We start from the raw sequence: 17,309 nt of genomic DNA, 5'->3' as shown, positions 1-17,309 counted from the left end.
GGAATGAAATGAGCCCTTCAGTTCTTTTCACCGTTTTTTCTCTGCTTTATCTTTTTTTCTCTTTCTCTTGTTATGGAGAAAAACTTTACAAAGGAAGTTGTTTTTGATATGCATATCAGGTAGCATTGTATTACAAGTTGTAGTGAGTCCACTGTGTGGAAACTTGATGCTTTTGATGATTCAACATGACAGTGGTTCGATGAATATGACGATAATTACAAGCTCGTGTTCTACCCAAAATGTGCAACTTTTGCAAACTTTGTGAAAGAATGTTGGGGAGTTCAGGGAAGCCTTATCAAATGCAAAGAAAAAAAAACAATGGATTTTCAATTTTACACTGTTGATCGTCCATTATTTAGTGTTGGTTTTGATTGATATGCAAGTAATAAACACATGATATTTAATCTACAAAAGCATGAATAAAACTTATGCGTTTATATTGTTTTAATTTTGTATGAATAAATTGTGTATTAATCTCTTCCTGAAGTGCTTTTGTGATTTAGTTCAATTTCCATTGTGCTCTTCAATTATTTAAGAATTATTTATGGTCACTAATTATTTTTACAACTTTAATGGTAAAGTTCCAAAACAGAGAAGTTGATTAAGTAGGCAGTTTGTTTTGCAATTAAAAACTACATGATCCATCTCCAATATCATTAATAAAATTCATATGATGATAATTTATTTCCAATAACACTAAATCTTATTTTATGACATTCTGATCATTTTTCTTCAGGAACAATTTGTCCAACCACAAGGCTCAATTCAAGACATACTTATCCGTAAAGAACATTTCTCGCACGAAATTGATTTTGTTGGAAAAACTATATTTAAAAGCTTAAAAACTCATAAATGGTTCTGGAATAAAAACTTGTGCTAATTTTTAATAATTAATTTACAACTCGTATAATGTCTTTCATAATTGATTAACAATGTAAAACTCATTATATTTGTAGTTTGATTGATGTAAAAAGACAGTGTATATAGTTTGTGCAAAAATAGTAGTATACCTAATATTTTATTATTTATGTGAACCTCTTTTTCTCTCCCCACCTGCTTAAATTTAGAGAAAAGAACAATGAACCTAAAGAAAAGAGAAGAGAGAGAGAAAGAGAAAAATAAGATATTCATTAATCTCACAGTACAGACATTAAAAAAATGGAAATGCTCTAATCTATGTGCTACTTTTTTCTTTGCATCCTAAACAGACGAAGCACTTTCACTCTAGTCTTAAACATGGTACAAGAAATTAGGCTCTGAAATATTGAGCATAAACAAAACTGTAAGTTCATGAAACTTAGAAATCTAGCCAACCACAGCATTGTGAACTACACAACTTTTTAAGAAAATTGAATCTTTATAGGCCAATTGTATGAGAAGAAAACCATGACTTTGGTGCACATGGGTACATATAGATTCCATCCCCTGCTTATATAAATGTACATCACCCCCTTCTTCCATATCCATCTCACAAGAGTTCCAAGAACAATAGAAATTAAACACAGAAAAATGAAGATGACATTGGTAGCATTGGTCCTAGTGGTTGCCTTGAGCACAAAGGCACTACTAGGGGAAGCAGGTCCTGCACCAGACCAAGTTGTGGACAAATCAGGGAAGAAGGTGCGAGCTGGTGACTATTACTACATTGTTCCAGCATCCTCTGACGTAGGTGGCCTTAATCTCTCAACCACAGGTCAAGATTGCCCTCTTGATCTTGTAGTTGTTGATGGTTACCAAGGCCTGCAATTTATGTTTCTACCTGTTAATGAGAAGAAAGGTGTTATTCGCGTTTCCACTGATCTCAACATTTTATTCGCCACCTACACAGCTTGTCCAGATTCCACTGTGTGGAAGCTTAAGGACTATGATTATTCATCATCACATTGGTTTGTCACAACTGGTGGCGCTTTGGGCAATCCTGGCCCTCAAACCATCGAAAGTTGGTTCAAGATTGAGAAGTACGAGGATGCTTACAAGATGGTTTATTGTCCAAGTGTGTGCAATTATTGCAATTATCCATGCAGTGATCTTGGGATATATCAGGACCAATATGGCAAGCGTTTGGCTCTAACTTCTGAACCATACAAAGTGCAGTTCCAGAAGGCTCAATAAACATTGAAATCCAAATCTTAAGAAGTGTAATGCACCACTTGCACTTTTCAAACAATATTATTCTCAAGTTGAGTTCCATGTACTGAACTATACATTATGAATAAACAAGGTGTCTTCTATTTCCAGTCTTGATAAAGTTTCTAGTTTCTGTTTGTGGTTATTTACTTGTAAGAAAATCTTCGCTATGAACGTAAACTCCTACAAATATATTTAAGCTAAGAAAAATTGCACTCGTAGAAGTATTTTCCTTTGAACAATTGCCACTACCATTATTATGGTTTGTGTTATTTTCTGACAGACATTGAGATTGAATTATATCATGCAGTTGAGATTGCGATTGTATTATTTTCTGACAGAAATTCAAATACACACTAAAACTTATTATTGTGAATAGGCAAAATAGTACTGAGTGCCAATACTCAGTTAATTTGAGCATTCCTCTTCCACTCCTCAATTAGTCTCTTAATAGTAACCTCACAACTCCCACCAACACCACAAGCCTTCCTTGCTGCATCCTTCATTTCTCCAGCTTTGACCCTCAAAGACTCATTGCTCATCATCTCTTTGATTTTCTTAGCAATCTCCTTTCCCTCCACCACTTTTTGTGTCCCCCAGTCCCATTCCTCAGCCCAAATCCCAACCCCTCTCATCCTAAGCAGCTCTGCATTAATCTTCTGATCCCCACCCTGAGGCCATGTCAGAATGTTCACTCCTTCCCCTATAGCCTCAGTTATCGAATTCCAACCTCCATGAGTCACAAACCCTCCCACTGCAGGGTGCTCCAGAATCTTTATCTGATCCACAAACTCCTTCACAACCACACCCTTCTCCCTCAACTTACTCATCAACTCCCTCCCCAACACATCCTCCAAATCCTCCTCCTCTTCTCTGTCAACCCTCTTCAACTTCACCACCCACAAAAAACTATACCCACATTCTATTAACCCCAAAGCCATGTCCTTTATCTGCTCCCTCCTTGTCTTAGTTCTGTTCCCCAAGCTAACATACACCACCGACCCTTCAGCACGTTCATTAAGCCACTCCAGTATCCAACTCATGCAACCCTTTTGACCTTCATCTACATTCTCAAACTCACCCGCCCTTAAGGGACCGATTCCATACACAGGGGGCAACCCTCTAACCACTTTTCCTTCATTCAACGCTGCTAGTGCCTCTCCTTCCAGTTCCTCAAACGAGTTCATGAAAACCCCATCGAGCTTCGTGAGATTGGGACTGTCCTCCATGATCATTCTCTGAAAGGGGTTGCTACCTTCAAGAAGAAAAGGGGGAGGGACCGAGGATCTTGGTATTGGTAATGTGAAGCCCGGGATTTGAATGGCATCACCAACGAACTTAGAAGGGTGCCGTTGTGCAGCTTGATCGGAATCGGCAAGAACAGATACGTACGCAATGAAAGATAACATTCTAGCTGAGGAGGTGAAGTTAATGTAACTGGGACAAAAGATTTTGTCAGCAATTGAGAGGATAGGGGAAACTAAGAAAATATCGAAGATGAAAGCTGAGAGAGAAGTGGAAAGAGAAGATAGGATTGGAGATAGAAGGTGAACCGAACGACGAATGGTTTCATACTGAAGGAAAAAAGGGTCATTGGTGTTAACCGTGTTTGGATCCAAAGGGGTGAGTTTGAAGTCAATTTGAGTTACCTGATGAGGGAAAGAAGAAGAAAAGCTAGAGATGAGGTTTGACTCAGCGAGAGAGACAGTTGGTCTGGGAATGATGAGAGTGACTTTGCAGCCATAACGGAGGAACACTGACGCTAATCTGAGACATGGGTTGAGGTGACCCATGCCAGCACTTGGGAGGAAAGCCACGTGAACAACAGGTTCAGGAACAGACATTTTTTGGTGTGTTGGATCTCACAAGAGTCAGAGGTTGCTGTTGTCCTCTGAGATCAAGGAAGAGAAAAAAGTTTGGTTTTTCTTTTTGGTACACTTGAAAATCCAATGCATGTTCTTACCTACTTCACTACTTCATGTTCTTACCTACTTTATAAAAATGTAACACAGATCATGGAAGATATATGTCTTTTATACGTTATCAACAAATCATTGTAGACTATCTCGTGTAAAAGTAATAGTGAAAGACAAAGAAAGGAAAATGAAGACAAAGAAAAGTAAGTAATTTGGAAGGGAGAAAGAGAAGTAAAGAAAAATAAGATAATTGTTTTATTAGTAATTTTATTTGTTATTTTTAATAGTGCATTTTTATTTTTTATATTTTAACAATAGAAAAAAAACATAAATATGTCCACAATAAAAAAAAACATAATAGATTATTGAGATTATTTGTAACTTTTCAGGCGGATTTTTCATGAAGTCGTGTCACTGTCTCTGTGTATCTCGAAGGTCTTCCCAGTACACTTGCACAGTCTGTCAACAAATCTTAAATAATGAATAATGCAGAAGTGGTGATATGTTGAAACCACAACCGTCAAAATACATTTGTATTATAATTTAAAATAATAATATTTTAATTGTATTTACATTATTTTTTAATTTAAAATTTTAATATATATTATTATATAAAGATCTGTATTTTGGTGTATATATTTTTTTCCAAATTTACTTTTAATTAAATAACCATTAATTTTACTATTTTACGTAAATGTTTTCTAAATTTAACCATTTTTAAATTCTATCTTTTCTTCGCTTTTTAAACTAAAATAATTATTTATAATAAAATATTATCTGTAAAATAAGTAAAAACTTTTTATAATAAACTTATAAAAGTTATTAATATTTATTTTAACAGTTATAATTTTATTATTTTTTATTATCATAGGTGAAATCAATATTTTTAAAGAGGATTATTAGTTGTGTGGTGTTATTTTTCATCAATATTATCGAAAAGGGTTAAGGATTATTAGTTTTGTAGAGTTGTTTTTCATAATATAGGAATAACAAAAGTAATGTAATAAAAAACATTTTAATAAACAAAATTATATAATAAGCTAAAAATTTTAAATTTATATAAATCTTGATTATTATCTAGATCAAATTAATTGAAATATATATATATATATATATATATATATATATATATATATAGTGTGAATAAGCAAATTTTTTAAAAGAAACTCACGTGACATATTGTGATGTTGATGTTGTGTGAATGCTACTAAATTTTAGGAATTTAAATCAACACGAACTACCTAGGCATATTAAACGCGGGTCAGTCTCGTTGTTGACTCTTGTGGTGTTTGAATCATGCAAAATGGACCCAAAAGCGGGTCAGTCTCCATCCACTTTTTCATGTGAACTTGCAAATTGACCCATATGGCCCGTTCTGCGTTATCATTCCAACTTTTTTTTTTTTCTTGCAAAGTTTAGGATCTCACAAAGTTATTATGACACTGGTATAAAATATTTACTAAATCTATTAGTTATTAACTTTTATAAAAGGATGATTAATCACTTTTAATAGTTTTTTTTATCCTAAACCACGGTCGTATGTTCTAGTTTCTTATTAGTTTAACCTTGATCTCTCGTCACTCGTAAATAGACGAATTTATTAGAATATTTATGTTACTATTGAGTGATACATATTTTATCTGGGCTGCTATAAAATAACATTTAAGAAATAAAAAGAAACATGAATATAGAATTATAGAATACACAATTCATTTTATTGTCAGGATCTTTCGAGTTCATATTTTTTAGTGATTTTTTTATACTATTTTTTATTAAGTTTTTAAAATGTATTGATAAAAAGGGCATGTCAGATTTTCATTATTTTGTTTCACCTTCCTCCTCTTTAGGTCTTAAAGAACATCCAAACAAAGGAGACACAATGCTCTTAAAACGAATAATGTCTTCATTGCAGTATGCCTAGTAAATCTCTAAGTAATTGTCATATACTTGGATGTTTCATTGATGTAGAGGCTATGTGGTTTGTGAAAAACTAGGACTGTAACTAATGCATTGCAACTTAACAAATGGAAAAATCTAGTAATTCAATCAAAGTGAAGTTTCGAAAAACACTCTCATGTAAAAGAAATTATTTTATCAGTCAAGAAAATATTATCATTATATACAATTTATAACTAGTTGTTGTGAAGGTCAAAACAAGATTGTGAGAAACGAGTGCGAAAACTTTAGGCTTGGTGATTTTTACTCATAAAAGTTGCAGCACGTAGAATTTGTTGAATTATGGGTTTTCTTCAAAAAGTTGGAGTTCTGGGTTAGGGTGACAAAATATTTGATTATTGACTGTGCAGCCTCTTTTTCTGCCCCCACCTGCCTAAATTTGAAGAAAAGAACAATGAAGCTAAAAAGATAAACGAGAAAAACAGGATATTCATTAATCTCACAATACAGAGCTTAAAAAATGGAAATGCATTAATCTATGTGCTTCTTTTTGCCTTACATACTAAACAGACGAAGCACTTTCACTCTTGTCTTAAACATGGTACAAGAAGTTAGGCTTTGAAAGATTGAGTATGAACCAAATTATAACTTCACCGAAAACTTATAAATCTAGTCAATTACAGCATTCTGATCAACACAATTTTTTTGACAAAATTGAATCTTTATAGGCCAATTGTATGAGAAGAAATCCATGACTTTGGTGCACATGGGTACATAGATTTTGATCCATCCCCTGCTTATATATATAAATGTAAATCTCTTCTTCCATATCCATCTCACAAGAGTTACAAGAAAAAAAAACTACTAAACACATACAAATGAAGATGACATTGGTAACATTGGTCCTAGTGGTTGCCTTGAGCACAAAGGCACTACTTGGGGAAGCTGGTCCTGCGCCAGAGCAAATTGTTGACACATCAGGGAAGAAGGTGAGAGCTGGTGAGAATTACTACATAGTTCCAGCATCCTCGGATGTAGGTGGCCTTGCTCTTTCAACCACAGGTCAAGATTGTCCTCTTGATGTTGTAGCTGTTGATGGTTACCAAGGACAGCAATTGAGCTTTCTTCCTGTTAATGATAAGAAAGGTGTGATTCGCGTTTCCACTGATCTCAACATCTTTTTCTCCACCTACACAAGTTGTTCTCAGTCCACAGTGTGGAAGCTCAAGGATTATGATTATTCAACATCACAGTGGTTTCTCACAACTGGTGGTTCTTTGGGCAACCCTGGCTCTCAAACCATCACCAATTGGTTCAAGATTGAGAAGTACGAGGATGCTTACAAGATGGTTTATTGTCCAAGTGTGTGCAATTATTGCAATTATCCATGCAGTGATATTGGAATATATCAGGACCAATATGGCAAGCGTTTGGCTCTAACTTCTGAGCCATACAAAGTGCAGTTCCAGAAGGTTCAATACTAAATGTTGAATATACAAATCTTGATGAGTAAAGTGTAAGGCACTACTTGCAGTTTTCATACAAGATTATTCTCAAGTTGAGTTCCCTGTGCTGCATAATAAATAAACAAATGTATTTCCACTCTTTCTAATTTCTAGTTTCTGTTTGTCGTTAACTTATAAGAAAATATTCGCTAAGAACGTAAACTCCTAAGCTGAGAAAAATTTCATTCCTAGAAGTATTTTCCTTTGAACAATTAACACTACGACTATGGTTTGTCCAAATATGAGTTACGCACACAAAAGAATGTCTGTTTCTGAACCTGTTGTTCAGGTGGCATTCCTTCCAAAAGCTGGCATGGGTCATCTCAACCCATTTCTCCGAACAGCAATATTGTTTCGAAAATTGTGGTTGCAAACTCACTTTCATCACTTCCAAAACTACACTTTCTCTTCACCAGACCTGTTAAAGTTCCTTTCCTTTCTGTTATTCGGTTTTGGGTCTTAGCTTTCGTTTAGGTCTATATATATCTCTTTACGCTGCACCTTTTTAAGAAAGATATAATACACCGTTTAATGCAAAGTTCTGTTTTACGTTCTTTCTCTCTCTTCCCATTGCAGCTGTCTGATGCAAACATTGTAACAATGTGAATATCGGATTTTGATAATTTTCCAAACCCAACTGCAATATTATTGTAACAAAGAAATACAAAGCATTAAACACATACAGTCAACCAAATTGGAAAATTTAACCACAAATTACTGCTTGAGTAGCTGTTTGCATACTATATGCAATTGGGATTGCTTTTGTATTATTTTCTGAAAGAACTTCAAATGCAAACTTAAACTTAATATTGTGAATAGGCAAAATACTAGAGAGTGTGAATGATCAGTTAAGTTGAGCATTCCTCTTCCACTCCTCAATTAGTCTCTTAATAATAACCTCACAACTCCCACCAACACCACAAGCCTTCCTTGCTGCATCTTTCATTTCTCTAGCTTTGACCCTCAAACACTCATTGCTCATCATCTCTTTTATTCTCTTAGCAATCTCCTTCCCTTCCACCACCTTTTGTGTCCCCCACCCCCATTCCTCAGCCCAAATCCCAACCCCACTATTCCTAAGCAACTCTGCATTAAACTTCTGATCCGCACCCTGAGGCCATATCAGAATTTTCACTCCTTCCCCTATAGCCTCAGTTACTGAATTCCAACCTCCATGAGTCACAAACCCTCCCACTGCAGGGTGCTCCAGAATCTTTATCTGATCCACAAACTCCTTCACAACCACACCCTTCTCCCTCAACTTACTCATCAACTCACTCCCTAACACATCCTCCAAACCCTCATCCTCTTCTCTGTCAACCCTCTTCAACTTCACCACCCACACAAAACTATACCCACATGCTATTAACCCCAAAGCCATGTCCTTTATCTGATCCCTCCTTGTCTCAGTTCTGTTCCCCAAGCTGACATAAACCACCGACCCTTCAGCACGTTCATTAAGCCTCTCCAGTATCCAACTCATGCAACCCTTTTGACTTTCATCTACATTCTCAAACTCACACGCCATTAAGGGACCAATTCCATATACCGGGGGCAACCCTTTAACCACTTTTCCTTCATTCAACGCTGCTAGTGCCTCTCCTTCCAGTTCCTCAAACGAGTTCATGAAAACCCCATCGTGCTTCTTGAGGTTGGGACTGTCCTGCATGATCATTCTCTGAAAGGAGTTGGTACCTTCGAGAAGAAAAGGGGGAGGGACAGAGGATCTTGGTATTGGTAATTTGATACCCGGGATTTGAATAGCATCACCAACGAACTTGGTAGGGTGCGGTTGTGCAGCTGAATCGGAATCAGCAAGAACAGAAACGTATGCAAGGAAAGATAACATTCTAGCAGAGGAGGTGAATTGAATGTAACTAGGACAAGTCATTTTCTCAATGATCGGGAGTATAGGAGAAACTAAGAAAGCATCGACGACGAAAGCTGAGAGAGAAGTGGAAAGAGAAGATAGGATTGGAGATAGAAGGTGAACAGAACGACGAATGGTTTCATACTGAAGAAAAAAAGGGTCATTGGTGGCGTTAACCGTGGTCGGATCCAAAGGGGTGAGGTTGAAGTCAATTTGAGTTACCTGGTGAGGGAAAGAAGAACAAAGGCGAGAGATGAGGTTTGATTCGGCGAGTGTGACGGTGGGTTTGGGAATGATGAGAGTTACCTTGCAACCATGGCGGAGGAACACTGACAATAGTCTCAGACATGGCTTGAGGTGACCCATACCAGCACTTGTGAGAAAAGCCACATGAACTGCAGGTTCAGGAACAGACATTTTTCTGGTGTTTTGAATCTCACAAGAGAGTCTGTGATTGCTTTTGTGTTGTGAGATGAAGAGAAAAAGATAAATTTTGTTTGGTACAGTTGAAAATCTAATGCATAGACTTATTTAAGATGAGAAATGATAGTTTCAAAAAGTTATGATCGATAAACTTGATAAACTTGACAAACAATTATTTTATTGTTTTTTAAAAGAAATACTTTTTTTTTAATTTTCATAAAAAAAGTAAAACAATTATTTTATTTTCAACAAAATATTTATTAAAAAATCATTTTTAATTTAAAATTTGTCCCAAAAAAAATGAAAAACAAGAAAGGAAGAAAAAGAGAAAGAAAGAAAGTAATTTGTAATGGAGAAAAAAAATGTAAAGAAAAATAATGTAATTGTTGTATAAATAATTTGTTTATTATTTTTAATAGTGTATTTTAAATTTTCTATAATTTGATTCTAAAAGAATACCTATAAAGTTTCAGGATTTTCGACGTGATTTCAATTAATTATATGTAACGGGCTTAAGTCACATATGTATATATACATATATACAATCTATTTTTAATAAATTTTCTTAATTAAAAAAATTATTATTATTATCAAAGTTGATAGTCGGTTTTCAGAGAAATATATTATATAAAAGAGTTGAAAATAATATAAGAATAGATTTAAGTTTTGCATTTAATTAAATGATAAAATTAAACAATAATATATATATATATATATATATATATAAGTCATTAATTTAATGTTTCAGAATTTTGAAATTGGTTCTAAATTCCTTAGATTGGACCGATGCTATATATAGAAAATATCGTTCTAGTGAATACGTAAAAAGTAGTTCCATGATAAAAAAAATGATAGATTATTGAGTTTATTTGTCACCTTTCAAGGACTTTTCATGAAACTGTATACCAAGTTGACATGTCTACATCTCAATGTCTCTATCTATTTATGTTGAAAATATTTCCATGACACGTGCAAAGTCTGTCAACAAACTTTAAATTTATGTTGAAAATCTTTCCATGACATATGCGAATCTGTCAACAAACTTTAAATAATACTATAATCTCTATGCGTGGAACAGACGGTCATTTTAAAAATTACAACATATTTATTATATTAATTTAAATTTATGAAAATATAATTATATTTTAAAAATTATATAAATATGATTATGAAGGCATGTCTAACAACGACCACACTTGCATAATGATGTTGCACAAGTTTCGTAATTATCATAAATAGAGAATCAAGATTAGAAAGTAATTAAGTAATTAGGTCATGATTAGGTGAATTATAATTACAAATTCATATAGAAAACTATAAATAGAAGTTAAAAGTATGATTATTAAGATTTTTCTCTTATAATTTTTACAATATTAATTATTATTGTCGATCAAATCATTGCTAATTTAAAAATCAAAATTTATTTAACAGATCCATCGATCGAGTGTAAAATCGAACGAACAATGGAAGAATCGAACGAAGAACTAAAGTGAAAAGATGGGACAAAATTGTTTAGACCTCTACATCCGAAACACACACTATAAACTAAATGTACTCTTCCATTCACCTTTCATTAATACTCCACAATTGTAATAAAGTTGTGGAGAAACTATTCAAACATTTCTTTTATATTACATAAAAGAGGACATCCACATCGATTATAAATTAATAGTCAAGAGAACTTAATAATAGAGTAGCTGACAAAACTATCAAAACATTACCAAACTTTTAATTGGAGCATAATACAGAACATCATGTGTGTCTACAAACTCCCTTATGTCCCCACATCAAGTGCAAAAATTTATTCACATCTTTCATTCTTCAAAATTCATTATCCATTAAGATCAAAGAGCTTGCATTTCAATGTCTACCACCTTTAAATTTTTAAGTTGAGAAAATATCTCGGATATCGTTAAAAATAATTTAAAAGTGTGAGTTAAAAAATCTTATATTAGATTAGATAAAAAAGACAAAATTAATCTAAAAACATGTAATAATGAAACGGTAACTCTCCATAATAGTTTGTTAACTAAAAATATATTTAATATTTTCATTTTTTTTATAATTTAATTATAGATAAAAAGAAAACATAGTTTACGTAAACAATAAAATAACATAATAAATTGTATAGAAAGTTTATATGTCTACATCTCACTGTCTCTAATTTTATTTTTTATGTTAAAAGTCTTTCCATGACTCTTGCACATTCAGCCAAGAAACTTTAAATTTATGTTAAAAATCTTTCCATAATGCACAGTAAGTCAACAAACTTTAAATAATATTGGTTACAAATTGCTGAAGTTTCTTCTATTGAAAAAATAAAAAAATCTGGACCAAATAATTGGTTCGGCTTCTCCTAGAGAAAATGGCTGATATTTATAAAACTCTGGTAGCTAAGGTCGGTAGTTAAGGATCGAGAATCTAACCAAACCTTTTAGATTATAACAAAAAGAAACATGTCCATTTTCGATAGAAGACTATTATTTTGTCATGATCCAATTTAAATTAAACAAGTGTGAACTAATTGTAAATCATTACTACTTATAAAAGTATAATAAATAATAAAACTTATAAAATGTGCCGAAAATAAAGAAAACAAGTGTAAATTCGGTGTACCAGAGATGCGATATGATTTTAGTTAAAACATTAGTTCAACAGAAATTTGTTCATATATTTTAATGTCAAAACACTAACATAAGATTAATTATAATAGTAATTAGATTGTGATGGCTAATCCGTCCAAATTTACCAAAGGTATTCAATTTTAGGCTTAAATAGTTATTTGGTCATAGTTTTGGTCGACTTTTTTCACTTTGGTTTTACTTTTGAAATTGTTTTCAATTTGGTCTTACTTTTCGTTATATTTTTTCAATCAACTCCTTTTCGTTAACTCCGTCTAAATCGTTAAAGGATGTGAACAGTAATTGCCACGTGTCATTTTGTGATATTTTTTATTTCTTTTAATTTTTTTTAAAATTTTTTAAAATTTTTTAAATTTTTTTTAAAATGTACACTTGTCAAGCTCATATTATGCCACGTGTCATTATTAATTTTTTATTTTTTATTTTTTTTAATTTAATTTTTTAATTAAAAAAAATCCACATGTCAAGCTAATATCATGCCACATGTCAGAATCATATTTTTATATTCAATTTGGTCCTAATATTCGTTATTTATTTTCAATTTGGTCCTAGTTTTTTTTTTAGTTTAGTATTTTTGTTCCTCTCCAAAAACAAAATATAATTTGTATATAAATGTGGCTTAATTGCAGTTATATGAATATTCTTATTAAACTACATATTTTTATTAAATATTTTTAATTTAAAATTAGAGTTGGTTTAAAATTAAATATTTTTAACCTCTTAAAATTTTAAATTAATGGTGTTATTGCTTTTTTTCGTTTTAATTTTAAACTAATGCTAATTCTAAATTAAAAATATTTAACAAAAATATGCATTTTAATATATACAAATTAAATTTTGTCTCAATTTGGAGAGGAATAAAAATGTTAAATTTAAAAAAAAATTAGGACCAAATTGAAAATAATTAACGAATATTGGGACCAAATTGAATATAAAAAACTGACTCTGACATGTGGTATGATATTAGCTTAACACGTGGATTTTTTTAAAATTAAAAAAATTCAATTTTAAAAAAAAATAAAAAAAATTTTAAAAAAAAATCACAAAAATGACACGTGGCATGATATGGGCTTGACATATGTACATTTTTTTTAAATTAAAAAAATTAAAAAAAATTAAAAAAGATTGAAAAAAATTAAAAATAAAAATTAAAAAAAAAATCACAAAATGACACGTGGCGGTTACTATTCACATCCGTTAACTATTTTAACGATGTTAGCAAAAAGGACTTGATTGAAAAAATATAACAAAAAGTAGGACCAAACTGAAAACAATTTTAAAAGTAGGACCAAAGTGAAAAAAGTCGACCAAAACTAGGACCAAATGACTATTTAAGCCTTAATTTTATAAGGATTAAAAATATTTAAGTAATAAATATTTTATTTGAGCTGCTATAAAATAACATTTGAGAAATAAAAACATGAATATAGAATACACAATTATATAATTACACGTGAATAATTAATGAATAATCTACTATATGTACTATATAACCAAGAAAATTTAAGCATAACGAAAATACTTAATTATTCCAATTTAATGTCCTGACACAGTCCATTACTGTGGCTATTTAGTCATTTTTCAAAATTGTACACATCACTTCTTATACCGACACGTGTACACCTCCTTATAGTTCATATTCATTTCATACTTTTTTTCCACATCCTTCTTCACATTCATCTTTTTCTTTCGACCTTGAAATATTTTCACCTCCTTGTTCATATTCATTTTCATCTTCTTCTTTTTTGCTTGAAAGTAAGTTTATTCCTTTTTTTCATAGTTTGGTTGAAAGGTTACATTTGTAGTTGCTTTGATATTCTTTGGTTAAGTTTATTTTTTCTTCAACCTGTTTTAAAGCTTCAACCTTTCTTGATGGACAAATGGATTGATTTGTCATACAGTAATCTTTCTTCTTCATCAAAAGTAGGAATGGTTCGAAGGTTAGGTATTCTTCTTCTTCTTTTGCAATCTTCCTTCTCTTCTTCTTTTGTAGTTCTCCTTCTTCTTCATCAAAAGTTTTTTCTTTTTTTTGTATTTCAGGGCTACTATATCGGATGGACACCAAAAAATGATGAATGGATGGTTTCCACTCTTTCTTCTCTTTCGTATCTTCAAATTTCTCTGTTGGGTTTCTTTCTCTCCAAATCTCCATTGCATGGAGGATGAAAATGAGAGCAAAGGTGGTGTTGGGTTCAATGATAGGTATTTTCTTCTCTTTTTTTTTTTGGAATATGTTTAGGTTTTGATTGAAGTTCGTCCCCTTTATTTTTTTTTCATTTACGTATTTTCACTCTTCGCACTCCTTTTTTGTAACCACGAATGATGGATTGACAATGCTTTTGCGTTTTCGGCCTCTACACTCATACCTCCTATCGTATCTAACTCACCCATTACATTTCCATTCAAAAAATCTATCCTTTTGCAATTTATCCTCGTGTCGCCACTAAAGAAGCCCTCAAACACTCTTCCACTCTTTTCCATTCCCAACCCTAAAAAAAATACTTTTCTTCATTACCAATCCTAAAAAAATGCTTTTCTTCATCCACAACCCTAAAAAACACTTTTCTCCATTGTTTTATTCTATAAGCCAACAAGTTTTTTTCAAAAATCATTAGCCATGTATGATTTTTATTTCATTTCATGTTTGTTCTATTTTATATAGGTTTTCTGACTCCCTTTACACTTTCATTATTTTTGGGTTATGTAGAAAGAAAAAGATTTTACCGTGAAAACCTAAGGTAACGTATTTCTATATTACCAACCAAAGTAAGGCTTTTGGATTGTTGAAGTTGATGTAAAATGTCAAATTTTTTGACTTTATTTTTGCTTACATGTGATTTTATTTTCATAGTTTTGTGGGTTTGTAATGTTTGTATAGGACAAACTATATGATATTTTTTTTAAATTAAAAATTGATGTATGGAAATACATGAACCTTGAACTAATATTTGTTTGACAAGTGCTTGGAAATGTGTCACCTATGTGTTCTTCTTAGGTTCATTTGCTATTTGTTGGCAAGTTTTTCAAAGTCAGACCCTTTCTATTCACCATGTTTTTAATCTTAATTTTAAAATAGATAAAGGAAACTAAGAAATATAAGAGTTTCATCTTAATGTGGTTGAGTTGACCAGAATACTAGAAATTGTTGCTGCTTGAAACCCAAAAAATTCATATAGCCAATTGGAATGAAGGTTCAAGTAGGCATTATAATAGACCTATAATGCTCAATATGCTTATTTGTGAAGGCTTAAAAATATTATTCCGATAAATGTGGTTTTGGATGTAAATTTCTTACTTTACTGTATAGATGGTGTATGAGATTTGTTGGGCAACCCAATACTATTATTTTCTTCCTTTTGATAGATTCTTCTATTACAATAACAAAAACAAATATTTGAAAAATGAAAAGACTTGAAAAGTTGAGAAATGAAAAAATAAGTTATCATTACAATAACAGAAGTAAACGTGAAAATTGAAAAAGAAAAGACTTGAAAAGACAAATTATTATTACAATAACAAAAGCAAACATCAAAATTACAAAATGAAAAGACTTGAAAAGACAAGTTATCATCTATATTCGTTGATAATGATAAATATTTAATTATGTATCATTTTATTATTATAAATCTTTATGTATGCATCAATAATTAGTTATTATAAATTTAATGTCTTCATTGATAACAATATCTATATGTATTTATGTTCAAAAAATTTCAATCTCAATTTTATTTTACTCTAACTTATTTTAATAGGAATTACACCTCACAATGGGTTTGTATTTTACTTTAACTTCATTATTCATACTTCCATGTCGCTTTTGTTTAGAATATTTTAAGTTTAATTTTGTTTTCTCTGATTCAGTATGTCAACCCCTTTTTAATATTTTTATTACTTCTAAATTGTCTATATATACATGTGTTTTTATTTAAAAATCTTTAACATCAACTTTATGTTATATTTACTTATACTAGACCATATTATACAATATATCTATATCTTACTTTAATAATGACATGTACATACACATCTTATTTTAATATATTATATAACTCAAAAAAATTAATTATAAATTTTGATCATATAACAATATTATTTTACTACATATCACTAATCAATTAATCAATTAGTATGAATTTTATAATTTAAAACAAATAAATCCGAATTTATTATTTTTTATAGTATAAGTATTGTTACTGTTGTTATTATTAATATCATTGCTATTAATAATATTAACATTAGTATAATCCATTATTATTATTATTATTATTATTATTATTATTATTTTAGTTAGATTTTCTATAATCTATTATTTTAATATAAACGAATCAATATTAAAAGAATACTATTTATTTTCAATTAATTTATTATAAAATAGTAATAATAATTAATTATTTAATTTCTTATATTATTTAAATATAATATTATATATATAATATTATTTAACTGTCACGTCATACTTTAATAAAAGTTTTGATTTCATTTGAGGTTTAATTATTTTTTTTCTTTATTTTTGTCTAAAATTGTCTAATTAATCTTTTAATTTTATTAAATTTTAATTTGATTCTAATTTTTTAAAAGTTGATATAATGTGATTTTTCATTTTATCATTGGTATCTTTCCTCTCTGCTTTTATTGTTCAAACTTAACCTGAGTTCACATACTTACAAACTCTTTAACTCATAAAGCAATCTATAAAACCCTCTATCTTTTTCTCTTCCTCGTAAACAATTAATAATAACAAATTGATAGGAACGCTCACTCCCTCGTAACAGTTTGCATAGTATCATCTCAGCCAAAAACTTTCCTTTAAAATTAGTGGTGTCAATTAGGGCTTGGTCCATCAGGGCGACTCGCAAGTTTGCGAAAAAAATGCGGGACGAGCCAATATTAAGCCCGCCAGACTTGTAGTGGTCCGGTCCGCATAAGTTGG

General features: G+C 31.1%; 1 long non-coding RNA gene and 4 pseudogenes across 2 annotated transcripts; 3 read left to right on the top strand and 2 right to left on the bottom strand.

Moving 5' to 3' along the window:
- Window positions 1-1,469: 1,469 nt before the first annotated feature.
- LOC114182231 (miraculin pseudogene) lies at window positions 1,470-2,237 on the top strand (annotated as a pseudogene).
- A 187-nt stretch (window positions 2,238-2,424) lies between these two features.
- On the bottom strand, window positions 2,425-4,098 carry LOC114182227 (UDP-glycosyltransferase 708D1 pseudogene; annotated as a pseudogene).
- A 2,691-nt stretch (window positions 4,099-6,789) lies between these two features.
- LOC114182232 (miraculin pseudogene) lies at window positions 6,790-7,551 on the top strand (annotated as a pseudogene).
- A 485-nt stretch (window positions 7,552-8,036) lies between these two features.
- On the bottom strand, window positions 8,037-9,841 carry LOC114182226 (UDP-glycosyltransferase 708D1 pseudogene; annotated as a pseudogene).
- A 4,193-nt stretch (window positions 9,842-14,034) lies between these two features.
- LOC114182238 (uncharacterized) lies at window positions 14,035-15,624 on the top strand. Of its 2 annotated transcripts, none has more exons than XR_003604047.2 (4): window positions 14,035-14,134; window positions 14,237-14,319; window positions 14,420-14,581; window positions 15,087-15,624. It is a non-coding gene; the product is annotated as an uncharacterized LOC114182238 (long non-coding RNA). The 2 variants fall into 2 exon arrangements; XR_003604048.2 differs by having other exon boundaries at window positions 14,237-14,324.
- The last annotated feature ends 1,685 nt before the right edge of the window (window positions 15,625-17,309 follow it).

The sequence above is a fragment of the Vigna unguiculata genome, chromosome 4, assembly GCF_037176805.1.
Source record: "Vigna unguiculata cultivar grain cowpea cultivar isolate G323 ecotype 2 chromosome 4, ASM3717680v1, whole genome shotgun sequence".
In the NCBI taxonomy this organism is placed as follows: Eukaryota; Viridiplantae; Streptophyta; class Magnoliopsida; order Fabales; family Fabaceae; genus Vigna; species Vigna unguiculata.
Note: the sequence above shows the minus strand (reverse complement) of the source record. Positions and strands in the feature narration are given on the sequence as shown.